Consider the following 12,078-nt stretch of genomic DNA (forward strand, 5'->3'; position numbering starts at 1 on the left):
GCAGTTGTCTGTGCCGCTGCCTGACTGGCTGCTAGCTTTATAGGACCCCTAGTCAGTGAAGCCCCGCCCCCTAATCAGGGCTCAGCTTCTCTCCCAGCACAAAGCCCCTCCAAGCCTCTACATATACATATACTACCAATACAAAACCAAACACACACAAATACCTTCTCCTCCAACAGAACTCCCACTCAAACTCCCCTGTTCACAGCTCTGTTTGCTAGCTCCTGTGCCGCTGCCTGACTGGCTGCTACCTTTATAGGACCCCGAGTCAGTGAAGCCCCGCCCCCTAATCAGGGCTCAGCTTCTCTCCCAGCACAAAGCCCGTCCAAGCCTCTACACATACAGATAATACCAATACAAAACCACACACAAATACGTTCTCCTCCAACAGAACTCCCACTCAAACTCCCCTCTTTACAGCTCTGTTTGCTAGCTCCTGTGCCACTGCAGCTGTCTGTGCCGCTGCCTGACTGGCTGCTCCCTTTCTAGGACCCCTAATCAGTGAAGCCCCGCCCCCTAATCAGGGCCCAGCTTCTCTCCCAGCACAAAGCCCCTCCAAGCCTCTACACATACAGATAATACCAATACAAAAAACACACAAATACCTTCTCCTCCAACAGAACTCCCACTCAAACTCCCCTCTTTACAGCTCTGTTTGCTAGCTCCTGTGCCACTGCAGCTGTCTGTGCCGCTGCCTGACTGGCTGCTCCCTTTCTAGGGCCCCTAATCAGTGAAGCCCCGCCCCGTAATCAGGGCCCAGCTTCTCTCCCAGCACAAAGCCCCTCCAAGCCTCTACACATACAGGTACTACCAATACAAAACCAAACACACACAAATACCTTCTCCTACAACAGAACTCCCACTCAAACTCCCCTGTTTAGAGCTCTGTTTGCTAGCTCCTGTGCCGCTGCAGCTGTCTGTGCCGCTGCCTGACTGGCTGCTAGCTTTATAGGACCCCTAGTCAGTGAAGCCCCGCCCCCTAATCAGGGCTCAGCTTCTCTCCCAGCACAAAGTCCCTTCAAACCTCTACACATACAGGAACTACCAATACAAAAACACACACAAATACCTTCTCCTCCAACAGAACTCCCACTCAAACTCCCCTGTTTACAGCTCTGTTTGCTAGCTCCTGTGCCGCTGCAGCTGTCTGTTCCGCTGCCTGACTGGCTGCTACCTTTATAGGATCCCTAGTCAGTGAAGCCCCGCCCCTAATCAGGGTTCAGCTTCTCTCCCAGCACAAAGCCCCTCCAAGCCTCTACATATACAGATACTACCAATACAAAAAAACACACAAATACCTTCTCCTCCAACAGAACTCCCACTCAAACTCCCCTGTTTACAGCTCTGTTTGCTATCTCCTGTGCCGCTGCCTGACTGGCTGCTACCTTTATAGGACCCCTAGTCAGTGAAGCCCCGCCCCCTAATCAGGGCTCAGCTTCTCTCGCAGCACAAAGCCCCTCCAAGCCTCTACACATACAGATACTACCAATACAAAAACACACACAAATACCTTCTCCTCCAACAGAACTCCCTCTCAAACTCCCCTGTTCACAGCTCTGTTTGCTAGCTCCTGTGCCGCTGCCTGACTGGCTGCTACCTTTATAGGACCCCTAGTCAGTGAAGCCCCGCCCCCTAATCAGGGCTCAGCTTCTCTCCCAGCACAAAGCCCGTCCAAGCCTCTACACATACAGATAATACCAATACAAAACCACACACAAATACCTCCTCCTCCAACAGAACTCCCACTCAAACTCCCCTCTTTACAGCTCTGTTTGCTAGCTCCTGTGCCACTGCAGCTGTCTGTGCCGCTGCCTGACTGGCTGCTCCCTTTCTAGGACCCCTAATCAGTGAAGCCCCGCCCCCTAATCAGGGCCCAGCTTCTCTCCCAGCACAAAGCCCCTCCAAGCCTCTACACATACAGATAATACCAATACAAAAACACACACAAATACGTTCTCCTCCAACAGAACTCCCACTCAAACTCCCCTGTTTACAGGTCTGTTTGCTAGCTCCTGTGCCGCTGCCTGACTGGCTGCTCCCTTTCTAGGACCCCTAATCAGTGAAGCCCCGCCCCCTAATCAGGGCCCAGCTTCTCTCCCAGCACAAAGCCCCTCCAAGCCTCTACACATACAGGTACTACCAATACAAAAACAGACACAAATACCTTCTCCTCCAACAGAACTCCCACTCAAACTCCCCTGTTTACAGCTCTGTTTGCTAGCTCCTGTGCCGCTGCAGCTGTCTGTTCCGCTGCCTGACTGGCTGCTACCTTTATAGGACCCCTAGTCAGTGAAGCCCCGCCCCCTAATCAGGGTTCAGCTTCTCTCCCAGCACAAAGCTCCTCCAAGCCTCTACATATACAGATACTACCAATACAAAAAACCACACAAATACCTTCTCCTCCAACAGAACTCCCACTCAAACTCCCCTGCTTACAGCTCTGTTTGCTAGCTCCTGTGCCGCTGCCTGACTGGCTGCTCCCTTTCTAGGACCCCTAATCAGTGAAGCCCCGCCCCCTAATCAGGGCCCAGCTTCTCTCCCATCACAAAGCCCCTCCAAGCCTCTACACATACAGATAATACCAATACAAAAACACACACAAATACCTTCTCCTCCAACAGAACTCCCACTCAAACTCCCCTGTTCACAGCTCTGTTTGCTAGCTCCTGTGCCGCTGCCTGACTGGCTGCTCCCTTTCTAGGACCCCTAATCAGTGAAGCCCCGCCCCCTAATCAGGGCCCAGCTTCTCTCCCATCACAAAGCCCCTCCAAGCCTAAACACATACAGATAATACCAATACAAAAAAACACACAAATACCTTCTCCTCCAACAGAACTCCCACTCAAACTCCCCTCTTTACAGCTCTGTTTGCTAGCTCCTGTGCCACTGCAGCTGTCTGTGCCGCTGCCTGACTGGCTGCTCCCTTTCTAGGGCCCCTAATCAGTGAAGCCCCGCCCCCTAATCAGGGCCCAGCTTCTCTCCCAGCACAAAGCCCCTCCAAGCCTCTACACATACAGATAATACCAATACAAAAACACACACAAATACCTTCTCCTCCAACAGAACTCCCACTCAAACTCCCCTGCTTACAGCTCTGTTTGCTAGCTCCTGTGCCGCTGCCTGACTGGCTGCTACCTTTATAGGACCCCTAGTCAGTGAAGCCCCGCCCCAAAACCAAGGCTCAGCTTCTCTCCCAGCACAAAGCCCCTCCAAGCCTCTACACATACAGATACTACCAATACAAAACCAAACACACACAAATACCTTCTCCTCCAACAGAACTCCCACTCAAACTCCCCTGTTTAGAGCTCTGTTTGCTAGCTCCTGTGCCGCTGCAGCTGTCTGTGCCGCTGCCTGACTGGCTGCTACCTTTATAGGACCCCTAGTCAGTGAAGCCCCGCCCCCTAATCAGGGTTCAGCTTCTCTCCAAGCACAAAGCTCCGCCAAACCCCGACACATACAGATACTACCAATAAAAAACCAAACACACACAAATACCATCTCCTCCAACAGAACTCCCACTCAAACTCCCCTGTTTACAGCTCTGTTTGTTAGCTCCTGTGCCGCTGCCTGACTGGCAGCTAGCTTTATAGGACCCCTAGTCAGTGAAGCCCCGCCCCCTAATCAGGGCTCAGCTTCTCTCCCAGCACAAAGCCCCTCCAAGCCTCTACACATACAGATAATACCAATACAAAAAAACACACAAATACCTTCTCCTCCAAAAGAACTCCCACTCAAACTCCCCTGCTTACAGCTCTGTTTGCTAGCTCCTGTGCCGCTGCCTAACTGGCTGCTACCTTTATAGGACCCCTAGTCAGTGAAGCCCCGCCCCCTAATCAGGGCTCAGCTTCTGTCCCAGCACAAAGCCCGTACACATACAGATACTACCAATACAAAACCGAACACACACAAATACCTTCTCCTCCAACAGAACTCCCACTCAAACTGCCCTGTTTACAGGTCTGTTTGCTAGCTCCTGTGCCGCTGCCTGACTGGCTGGTACCTTTATAGGACCCCTAGTCAGTGAAGCCCCGCCCCCTAATCAGGGCTCAGCTTCTCTCCCAGCACAAAGCCCCTCCAAGCCTCTACATATACAGATACTACCAATACAAAACCAAACACACACAAATACCTTCTCCTCCAACAGAACTCCCACTCAAACTCCCCTGTTCACAGCTCTGTTTGCTAGCTCCTGTGCCACTGCAGCTGTCTGTGCCGCTGCCTGACTGGCTGCTCCCTTTCTAGGACCCCTAGTCAGTGAAGCCCCGCCCCTAATCAGGGCTCAGCTCCTCTCACAGCACCTAGCCCCTCCCAGCCTCTACACATACAGATAATACCAATACAAAAACACACACAAATACCTTCTCCTCCAACAGAACTCCCACTCAAACTCCCCTGTTCACAGCTCCCTTTGCTAGCTCCTGTGCCACTGCAGCTGTCTGTTCCGCTGCCTGACTGGCTGCTACCTTTATAGGACCCCTAGTCAGTGAAGCCCCGCCCCCTAATCAGGGCTCAGCTTCTCTCCCAGCACGAAGCCCCTCCAAGCCTCTACACATACAGATACTACCAATACAAAACCAGACACACACAAATACCTTCTCCTCCAACAGAACTCCCACTCAAACTCCCCTGTTTAGAGCTCTGTTTGCTCGCTCCTGTGCCGCTGCCTGACTGGCAGCTAGCGTTATAGGACCCCTAGTCAGTGAAGCCCCGCCCCCTAATCAGGGCTCAGCTTCTCTCGCAGCACCTAGCCCCTCCAAGCCTCTACACATACAGATACTACCAATACAAAAAAACACACAAATACCTTCTCCTCCAAAAGAACTCCCACTCAAACTCCCCTGCTTACAGCTCTGTTTGCTAGCTCCTGTGCCGCTTCCTGACTGGCTCCTACCTTTATAGGACCCCTAGTCAGTGAAGCCCCGCCCCCTAATCAGGGCTCAGCTTCTCTCGCAGCACCTAGCCCCTCCAAGCCTCTACACATACAGATAATACCAATACAAAAACACACACAAATACGTTCTCCTCCAACAGAACTCCCACTCAAACTCCCCTCTTTACAGCTCTGTTTGCTAGCTCCTGTGCCACTGCAGCTGTCTGTGCCGCTGCCTGACTGGCTGCTCCCTTTCTAGGACCCCTAATCAGTGAAGCCCCGCCCCCTAATCAGGGCCCAGCTTCTCTCCCAGCACAAAGCCCCTCCAAGCCTCTACATATACAGATACTACCAATACAAAAAAATACACAAATACCTTCTCCTCCAACAGAACTCCCACTCAAACTCCCCTGTTTACAGCTCTGTTTGCTAGCTCCTGTGCCGCTGCAGCTGTCTGTGCCGCTGCCTGACTGGCTGCTACCTTTATAGGACCCCTAGTCAGTGAAGCCCCGCCAATAATCAGGGCTCAGCTTCTCTCACAGCACCTAGCCCCTCCAAGCCTCTACACATACAGATAATACCAATACAAAACCAAACACACACAAATACGTTCTCCTCCAACAGAACTCCCACTCAAACTCCCCTGTTTACAGCTCTGTTTGCTAGCTCCTGTGCCGCTGCCTGACTGGCAGCTAGCTTTATAGGACCCCTAGTCAGTGAAGCCCCGCCCCCTAATCAGGGCTCAGCTTCTCTCCCAGCACAAAGCCCCTCCAAGCCTCTACACATACAGATACTACCAATACAAAAAAACACACAAATACCTTCTCCTCCAAAAGAACTCCCACTCAAACTCCCCTGCTTACAGCTCTGTTTGCTAGCTCCTGTGCCGCTTCCTGACTGGCTCCTACCTTTATAGGACCCCTAGTCAGTGAAGCCCCGCCCCCTAATCAGGGCTCAGCTTCTCTCGCAGCACCTAGCCCCTCCAAGCCTCTACACATACAGATAATACCAATACAAAAACACACACAAATACGTTCTCCTCCAACAGAACTCCCACTCAAACTCCCCTCTTTACAGCTCTGTTTGCTAGCTCCTGTGCCGCTGCCTGACTGGCTGCTAGCTTTATAGGACCCCTAGTCAGTGAAGCCCCGCCCCCTAATCAGGGCTCAGCTTCTCTCCCAGCACAAAGCCCCTTCAAACCTCTACACATACAGGTACTACCAATACAAAAACACACACAAATACCTTCTCCTCCAACAGAACTCCCACTCAAACTCCCCTCTTTACAGCTCTGTTTGCTAGCTCCTGTGCCGCTGCAGCTGTCTGTTCCGCTGCCTGACTGGCTGCTACCTTTATAGGACCCCTAGTCAGTGAAGCCCCGCCCCCTAATCAGGGTTCAGCTTCTCTCCCAGCACAAAGCCCCTCCAAGCCTCTACATATACAGATACTACCAATACAAAAAAACACACAAATACCTTCTCCTCCAACAGAACTCCCACTCAAACTCCCCTGCTTACAGCTCTGTTTGCTAGCTCCTGTGCCGCTGCCTGATTGGCTGCTCCCTTTCTAGGACCCCTAATCAGTGAAGCCCCGCCCCCTAATCAGGGCCCAGCTTCTCTCCCATCACAAAGCCCCTCCAAGCCTCTACACCTACAGATAATACCAATACAAAAACACACACAAATACCTTCTCCTCCAAAAGAACTCCCACTCAAACTCCCCTGCTTACAGCTCTGTTTGCTAGCTCCTGTGCCGCTGCAGCTGTCTGTGCCGCTGCCTGACTGGCTGCTCCCTTTATAGGACACCTAGTCATTGAAGCCCCGGCCCCTAATCAGGGCTCAGCTTCTCTCGCAGCACCTAGCCCCTCCAAGCCTCTACACATACAGATACTACGAATTCAAAAACACACACAAATACCTTCTCCTCCAACAGAACTCCCACTCAAACTCCCCTGTTCACAGCTCTGTTTGCTAGCTCCTGTGCCGCTGCCTGACTGGCTGCTACCTTTATAGGACCCCTAGTCACTGAAGCCCCGCCCCTAATCAGGGCTCAGCTTCTCTCAAAGCACCTAGCCCCTCCAAGCCTCTACACATACAGATAATACCAATACAAAAACACACACAAATACCTTCTCCTCCAACAGAACTCCCACTCAAATGCCCCTGTTCACAGCTCTGTTTGCTAGCTCCTGTGCCACTGCAGCTGTCTGTTCCGCTGCCTGACTGGCTGCTACCTTTATAGGACCCCTAGTCAGTGAAGCCCCGCCCCCTAATCAGGGCTCAGCTTCTCTCCCAGCACAAAGCCTCTCCAAGCCTCTACACATACAGATACTACCAATAAAAAACCAAACACACACAAATACCATCTCCTCCAACAGAAATCCCACTCAAACTCCCCTGTTTACAGCTCTGTTTGCTAGCTCCTGCGCCGCTGCCTGACTGGCTCCTACCTTTATAGGACCCCTAGTCAGTGAAGCCCCGCCCCCTAATCAGGGCTCAGCTTCTCTCGCAGCACCTAGCCCCTCCAAGCCTCTACACATACAGATACTACCAATACAAAAACACACACAAATACCTTCTCCTCCAACAGAACTCCCACTCAAACTCCCCTGTTCACAGCTCTGTTTGCTAGCTCCTGTGCCGCTGCCTGACTGGCTGCTACCTTTATAGGACCCCTAGTCAGTGAAGCCCCGCCCCCTAATCAGGGCTCAGCTTCTCTCGCAGCACCTAGCCACTCCAAGCCTCTACACATACAGATAATACCAATACAAAAACACACACAAATACCTTCTCCTCCTACAGAACTCCCACTCAAACTCCCCTCTTTACAGCTCTGTTTGCTAGCTCCTGTGCCACTGCAGCTGTCTGTGCCGCTGCCTGACTGGCTGCTCCCTTTCTAGGACCCCTAATCAGTGAAGCCCCGCCCCCTAATCAGGGCCCAGCTTCTCTCCCAGCACAAAGCCCCTCCAAGCCTCTACACATACAGATAATACCAATACAAAAGCACACACAAATACGTTCTCCTCCAACAGAACTCCCACTCAAAAACCCCTGTTTACAGGTCTGTTTGCTGGCTCCTGTGCCACTGCCTGACTGGCTGCTACCTTTATAGGACCCCTAGTCAGTGAAGCCCCGCCCCCTAATCAGGGCTCAGCTTCTCTCGCAGCACCTAGCCCCCCAAGCCTCTACACATACAGATACTACCAATACAAAAACACACACAAATACCTTCTCCTCCAACAGAACTCCCACTCAAACTCCCCTGTTCACAGCTCTGTTTGCTAGCTCCTGTGCCGCTGCCTGACTGGCTGCTACCTTTATAGGACCCCTAGTCACTGAAGCCCCGCCCCCTGATCAGGGCTCAGCTTCTCTCCCAGCACAAAGCCCCTCCAAGCCTCTACATATACAGATACTACCAATACAAAAAAACACACAAATACCTTCTCCTCCAACAGAACTCCCACTCAAACTCCCCTCTTTACAGCTCTGTTTGCTAGCTCCTGTGCCACTGCAGCTGTCTGTGCCGCTGCCTGACTGGCTGCTCCCTTTATAGGACCCCTAATCAGTGAAGCCCCGCCCCCTAATCAGGGCCCAGCTTCTCTCCCATCACAAAGCCCCTCCAAGCCTCAACACATACAGATAATACCAATACAAAAACACACACAAATACCTTCTCCTCCAAAAGAACTCCCACTCAAACCCCCCTGTTTACAGCTCAGTTTGCTAGCTCCTGTGCCGCTGCAGCTGTCTGTGCCGCTGCCTGACTGGCTGCTCCCTTTATAGGACACCTAGTCAGTGAAGCCCCGCCCCCTAATCAGGGCCCAGCTTCTCTCCCAGCACAAAGCCCCTCCAAGCCTCTACACATACAGATAATACCAATACAAAAACACACACAAATACCTTCTCCTCCAACAGAACTCCCACTCAAACTCCCCTGTTTACAGCTCTGTTTGGTAGCTCCTGTGCCGCTGCCTGACTGGCTGGTACCTTTATAGGACCCCTAGTCAGTGACGCCCCGCCCCCTAATCAGGGCTCAGCTTCTCTCCCAGCACAGAGCCCCTCCAAGCCTCTACACATACAGATACTACCAATACAAAACCAAACACACACAAATACCTTCTCCTCCAACAGAACTCCCACTCAAACTCCCCTCTTTACAGCTCTGTTTGCTAGCTGCTGTGCCACTGCAGCTGTCTGTGCCGCTGCCTGACTGGCTGCTACCTTTATAGGACCGCTAATCAGTGAAGCCCCGCCCCCTAATCAGGGCCCAGCTTCTCTCCCATCACAAAGCCCCTCCAAGCCTCTACACATACAGATAATACGAATACAAAAACACACACAAATACCTTCTCCTCCAACAGAACTCCCACTCAAACTCCCCTGTTTACAGCTCTGTTTGCTAGCTCCTGTGCCGCTGCCTGACTGGCTGCTACCTTTATAGGACCCCTAGTCAGTGAAGCCCCGCCCCCTAATCAGGGCTCAGCTTCTCTCGCAGCACCTAGCCCCTCCAAGCCTCTACACATACAGATAATACCAATACAAAAACACACACAAATACCTTCTCCTCCAACAGAACTCGCACTCAAACTCCCCTGTTTACAGCTCTGTTTGCTAGCTCCTGTGCCGCTGCCTGACTGGCTCCTACCTTTATAGGACCCCTAGTCAGTGAAGCCCCGCCCCCTAAGAAGGGCTCAGCTTCTCTCACAGCACCTAGCCCCTCCAAGCCTCTACACATACAGATAATACCAATACAAAAACACACACAAATACCTTCTCCTCCAACAGAACTCCCACTCAAACGCCCCTGTTCACAGCTCTGTTTGCTAGCTCCTGTGCCACTGCAGCTGTCTGTTCCGCTGCCTGACTGGCTGCTACCTTTATAGGACCCCTAGTCAGTGAAGCCCCGCCCCCTAATCAGGGTTCAGCTTCTCTCCCAGCACAAAGCCTCTCCAAGCCTCTACACATACAGATACTACCAATACAAAACCAAACACACACAAATACGTTCTCCTCCAACAGAACTCCCACTCAAACTCCCCTGTTTACAGCTCTGTTTGCTAGCTCCTGTGCCGCTGCCTGACTGGCAGCTAGCTTTATAGGACCCCTAGTCAGTGAAGCCCCGCCCCCTAATCAGGGCTCAGCTTCTCTCGCAGCACCTAGCCCCTCCAAGCCTCTACACATACAGATACTACCAATACAAAAACACACACAAATACCTTCTCCTCCAACAGAACTCCCACTCAAACTCCCCTGTTGAGAGCTCTGTTTGCTAGCTCCTGTGCCGCTGCAGCTGTCTGTTCCGCTGCCTGACTGGCTGCTACCTTTATAGGACCCCTAGTCAGTGAAGCCCCGCCCCCTAATCAGGGTTCAGCTTCTCTCCCAGCACAAAGCCCCTCCAAGCCTCTACATATACAGATACTACCAATACAAAAAAACACACAAATACCTTCTCCTCCAACAGAACTCCCACTCAAACTCCCCTGCTTACAGCTCTGTTTGCTAGCTCCTGTGCCGCTGTCTGACTGGCTCCTACCTTTATAGGACCCCTAGTCAGTGAAGCCCCGCCCCCTGATCAGGGCTCAGCTTCTCTCCCAGCACAAAGCCCCTCCAAGCCTCTACATATACAGATACTACCAATACAAAAAAACACACAAATACCTTCTCCTCCAACAGAACTCCCACTCAAACTCCCCTCTTTACAGCTCTGTTTGCTAGCTCCTGTGCCACTGCAGCTGTCTGTGCCGCTGCCTGACTGGCTGCTCCCTTTCTAGGACCCCTAATCAGTGAAGCCCCGCCCCCTAATCAGGGCCCAGCTTCTCTCCCAGCACAAAGCCCCTCCAAGCCTCTACACATACAGATAATACCAATACAAAAACACACACAAATACCTTCTCCTCCAACAGAACTCCCACTCAAACTCCCCTGTTTACAGCTCTGTTTGCTAGCTCCTGTGCCGCTGCCTGACTGGCTGGTACCTTTATAGGACCCCTAGTCAGTGAAGCCCCGCCCCCTAATCAGGGCTCAGCTTCTCTCCCAGCACAGAGCCCCTCCAAGCCTCTACACATACAGATACTACCAATACAAAAACACACACAAATACCTTCTCCTCCAACAGAACTCCCACTCAAACTCCCCTGTTCACAGCTCTGTTTGCTAGCTCCTGTGCCACTGCAGCTGTCTGTGCCGCTGCCTGACTGGCTGCTACCTTTATAGGACCGCTAATCAGTGAAGCCCCGCCCCCTAATCAGGGCCCAGCTTCTCTCCCATCACAAAGCCCCTCCAAGCCTCTACACATACAGATACTACCAATACAAAAAAACACACAAATACCTTCTCCTCCAAAAGAACTCCCACTCAAACTCCCCTGCTTACAGCTCTGTTTGCTAGCTCCTGTGCCGCTGCCTGACTGGCTCCTACCTTTATAGGACCCCTAATCAGTGAAGCCCCGCCCCCTGATCAGGGCTCAGCTTCTCTCCCAGCACAAAGCCCCTCCAAGCCTCTACATATACAGATACTACCAATACAAAAAAATACACAAATACCTTCTCCTCCAACAGAACTCCCACTCAAACTCCCCTGTTTACAGCTCTGTTTGCTAGCTCCTGTGCCGCTGCAGCTGTCTGTGCCGTTGCCTGACTGGCTGCTCCCTTTATAGGACACCTAGTCAGTGAAGCCCCGCCCCCTAATCAGGGCCCAGCTTCTCTCCCAGCACAAAGCCCCTCCAAGCCTCTACACATACAGATAATACCAATACAAAAACACACACAAATACCTTCTCCTCCAACAGAACTCCCACTCAAACTCCCCTGTTCACAGCTCTGTTTGCTAGCTCCTGTGCCGCTGCCTGACTGGCTGCTACCTTTATAGGACCCCTCGTCAGTGAAGCCCCGCCCCCTAATCAGGGCTCAGCTTCTCTCGCAGCACCTAGCCCCTCCAAGCCTCTACACATACAGATACTACCAATACAAAAACACACACAAATACCTTCTCCTCCAACAGAACTCCCACTCAAACTCCCCTGTTCACAGCTCTGTTTGCTAGCTCCTGTGCCGCTGCCTGACTGGCTGCTACCTTTATAGGACCCCTAGTCAGTGAAGCCCCGCCCCCTAAGAAGGGCTCAGCTTCTCTCCCAGCACAAAGGCCCTCCAAGCCTCTACACATACAGATAATACCAATACAAAAACACACACAAATACGTTCTCCTCC

The sequence above is a fragment of the Lepidochelys kempii genome, chromosome 17, assembly GCF_965140265.1.
Source record: "Lepidochelys kempii isolate rLepKem1 chromosome 17, rLepKem1.hap2, whole genome shotgun sequence".
NCBI lineage: Eukaryota > Metazoa > Chordata > Testudines > Cheloniidae > Lepidochelys > Lepidochelys kempii.